This window comes from Trichechus manatus, unplaced genomic scaffold, assembly GCF_000243295.1.
Source record: "Trichechus manatus latirostris isolate Lorelei unplaced genomic scaffold, TriManLat1.0 scaffold00088, whole genome shotgun sequence".
In the NCBI taxonomy this organism is placed as follows: domain Eukaryota; kingdom Metazoa; phylum Chordata; class Mammalia; order Sirenia; family Trichechidae; genus Trichechus; species Trichechus manatus.
The window spans coordinates 3,963,371-3,967,444 of NW_004444024.1; the positions used below are offsets into that span (position 1 = coordinate 3,963,371).

Genomic DNA, 4,074 nt, shown 5'->3' on the forward strand with positions numbered 1-4,074 from the left:
AAAAAAAAAAAAAAAAAAAAAATCCATCAGGTCAAAAGCACTGTCTTTCTTGTTCTCTTCACATCCACTTTGCATTATGGGTTCTATTTGTTTAGACCAGCAGGTTGCTCTCTCCTGCAGCTCACCAATTCAATCCAGCGTTCAGATATGTCATTTTTCTGAGATACAAGGGGGAAAAAAAACCTATCAACTAATATCTGAGACTAGTTTGGAATCCAAACGATGGCCTTATAGCCAGTCTCTGAGCAAATAGCTGGTTTCCACAGACCAAGTTACTGGATGCTGAATTCAAACCTCAGGGTTTCCTAAATGGCTTTTTGCTTTAACAAATGCTGCTGAGAGTGGAAAATCAGATCCTTTCCTTCAAGAATCTGCACATAAAATTTGTAACCCAATCCTGTATTAAGCATAGACTGGGAAGGCTTTCCAACCGCAATACATGGGCTATTTCAATTCAATTATGTTTCTCCTTTGGAATTCAGAAATGGCTTTGTCTGAGGTCTTTTGAAGCATTCTAAATGCTTAATTCCTTGCATAGAAATATTGCTGCTGATACTTCTCTTTACTCTTGGTGATGTTTTAAACTGAAAACAAAACAAACAAACTTAGGGATTAACTTTACTTTCTATAACTAGCATAATTTTCATTCATTAACTTGGGTAGGAATTAGTTTCAACATTAAGAAATATTTCATTTCTTGATTTATAAATTTGAAGACTATGAACTGAGGCCCTTAGAAATAACATCTCAAGTTACGTAAGATCACCAGGTTGGGAGTATAGAAAAATCAGCAGAAGCTGCCAAAATTTCCGTTGTTAAAAGGCAAACATTTTGCTAGGCTTCACTGCATTGACTAGAAAACAGAATGATAGAGTCCCCAAAATATTAAACTAAATTTACAAAATTAATTATATAGAACTCCCTCATTCATAGTCTTGTTCATAAGAAAATAATGTGAAATACTTCCTAATCTTTTTTATTATCTGGCCTCTCACAATCCTAATTAATACTTAGAGCCAAAAGTGGGACTAGTTTCACCAGCTTGTCTTAAACAACAACATAAAGAGCTAACATTTGTTGAGCATTATTACATTCCAAGCAGAATGATAAATGCCTTTAAATGAATATTATTTCATTTAATCTTCCCAGCAACGCTGGGGGGATAGGTACTGTTATTACCATCATTTTACAAATTAGGAAACTAAATCTTAAAGAGGTAAAGGAATTTGACAAGGTCAGAGCCAGGGATTAGAACAGAGGCCTGTTTAACCCAGAATCCAGACTTTTAACCACTCTGCCCTGTGGCCTCTCACAAAACCCTGGGGCTTGGTCTGTGGTCCTGGTATATCAGATAGGCAGCAGTAGGGACATCATAGCATGATGGAAAGAGAGTTGCATTAACAATGAAAAAAAAAACTGTGTTCTAATCCTGGATTTGCTACCTACTAGATTTACAATCTTGAATAAGTTAATTTATATCTCTAACCTTTAGTTTTCTCATATTTTCAATGATTTCTCATTTGTTAAAAGAGAATAATATGTATAATTATCTCATAGGATTATGTGTGTTTAAGAAAGAATCAAATAGGATAAAGTTTGCAAGACCTGCTACTCTGACAAAGACGTGACAATGACAACAGTGACAAGGCAGTGAAGGAGATTAGCATGCAGAGGGGGCCCCCTGGCAGTTGCTCTTGGCCAGTGCTGCAAGCACTGTCTTCTGAGACTGTTCCCTGAGAGAGCTGGCACCAGGATCCTGACCCCTCATCTCCATCTAAGCCATCCAAGGAAAGAATTAGTGGTATGAGAACAAGCAAATAGCTTGTTGAGATCTGAAATCAAATAGAAAAAAAGTCTATTCTATTTCTACCAATGAATTTGGACTATGATTACCCTGTTTTAAGAACAAAAATAAAACATTTTGCTCTATAAACATAGACCCATAGAACACTAAGCAACTATGCTACTCCAAAGAGATGACAAGAATTACCAACATTATAATTTATTGTTAAACAAAATTAATACACATGCATATGTATTCTGTATGCATATCATAACCTAGTCACACTATTTCAAACTAACAGAAAATTTAAACCTGCTTACATGCAAGCTACATACATAAAGTCACGTATGAAATTACATTATCATTCAGTCACCACTGAGTAACAAACAAGATCTCTCACACACCCTCCACACACAAACTTAGATTCTCTTGTACCTGGGCTTTCTCACAGTCAGTGTCATACATACCTTCTTTTCATGTGGCCCCAGAATCAGCATGACCATCACATGTAATTACACTCACTCACAGTTTTATAAGCAGTGCATTGTGAGACAGCCCTTGGTTGTCTCAGTTTAGCAGGAGGCTCACATGATATAAGTACAATATTGATATATTCATATAGTGATGTGGTCATAACCACTGGGTAAAAATAGCAACAACTGTAAAAATGGCGTAGTGGCATCAGACCTCTAACTTCATGAGGGGAGAGAATCATCATTAGCCTCAACAGCCTAAGGCTGATTCCTATGAAGTGGAGGTCAAACATACCTCCACTCTCCAACGGTTTTACCAATTCTGATGCCAACCGTCCCTCCCACCGCACTTTCTACTTCTCTGCTGGGCTGGATAATTCGTTGGAATGGCCACACAGAACTCACAGACAATACTCACGATTATGGGGTTTGTTAGGGAAGTAAAAGTAACCCTGGTGGCGCAGTGGTTAAGTGTTTGGCTGCTAGCCAAAAGGTCAGCAGTTCAAATCCACCAGCTGCTCCTTGGAAACCCTATGGGACAGTTCTCCTCTGTCCTATAGTGTCGCTATGAGTCAGAATCGACTCAACGGCAATGGGTGAGGAAAGTAACAGGTTACACTTCAGGTTCAGGAACAACTCAGGATACAGTTCTTCTGTCAGGACAGCTTCTTCTCAGCTATGCCCTCAGGCAGGTCTCTCTCTGGTCCTCGGCCTCTTGGGCTGGCCTCTGCTCTGCTCAGGCAAGTGTTACAAAGTTCTTTAGCTCCACCAATAAGTGCTCAGAGATACCCCACTTCGCCAGGAAGCCTCCTGCCCAAAGGCACTCTGCTTTCTTGCTCTGTAAGCTGGCAAGCCTAGCTCCACTGACAAGTGCCCGGAGGCATCCCACTCCACCAGGAAGCCTCCTGCCCAAAGGCTCTCAGCTCTCTTGCTCTGTAAGTTGGCATGCCCACTGTAGCCACCTTGCTCTGTGGGCCAGGAAGCTCACCATCTCACACTAGTCTCCTGTTTCTGCTACTGCCGTTTCTCTGCCACTGCTTCTTGCTGTCCTGTGCGGTCTCTAATGTTACAGCTCTCTCTGTCTCCTGGATCTAGGAGGTTCTCAGCACAGGGATCCTGGGTCCAACGACGTGTTCCACTTCCGGCTCTTCTTTCTTGGTGATAGTAAGGTCCCCTCTCGGCTCTGGGATTGGCTCTTTTAAGCCTAGTGGGATGGTAAAACTGACCAATCCCTTCATTAGGGTTCCATACACCTTATTTGCATGGTCCCACCTATCTGGGGTGCTACTGTGTGTGTGATGGGAGTGTGGGGCCCCACACAGTGTGACACAGTGCCTGTACGGTCATACTTGGTTTCATTCCCCCCCCCCACCACCACCACACAGGGTCCAGGGTCCTACACAGAGTCCGGAATCACAACAGGCCTCAAAGTCAACTCCCCATCCCACACCACAGTGTCTCAGTCTCACCGTGTGACACTGGGTCTCAGGTCTCACGCAGAACGACAATGAGTTTGGAGTCACACACTGCCTCAGAATCATTCTCACTCATACCACAGTGTCTCGGTCTTGCTCTGTGAGTCTCTCCCACTCAGGCCTCTCTGTCACCACATCCTCCTGTCCTCACCTGGTCAGGTCCCGCAACCGCGCCTCCTCCCCGCGCAGGTAGCTCCGCAGCAGTGCCAGCAGCCGGCGCTCCGGCGCCAGGGCGCGAGCCACGCTAGTCAGCGCGGAGAACGTGTCCCCCCGCGCCCCGTGCCACGCCGGATCCCCGGGCCCTAGCGCCAGCAACGCCAGCAGCGCCGCCAGCCGCGCCCCG

General features: G+C 43.8%; 1 protein-coding gene across 1 annotated transcript in view; it reads right to left on the bottom strand.

The window, feature by feature from the left end:
• Window positions 1-4,067, bottom strand: part of P4HA3 (prolyl 4-hydroxylase subunit alpha 3) — a 44,743-nt gene extending 40,676 nt beyond the window's left edge. The window contains exon 1 of the mRNA XM_004381963.2: window positions 3,883-4,067. The gene's annotated coding sequence lies outside the window, so the exon portion shown is untranslated. The remainder of the gene's footprint in view (window positions 1-3,882) is intronic.
• Between the last annotated feature and the right edge of the window lie 7 nt (window positions 4,068-4,074).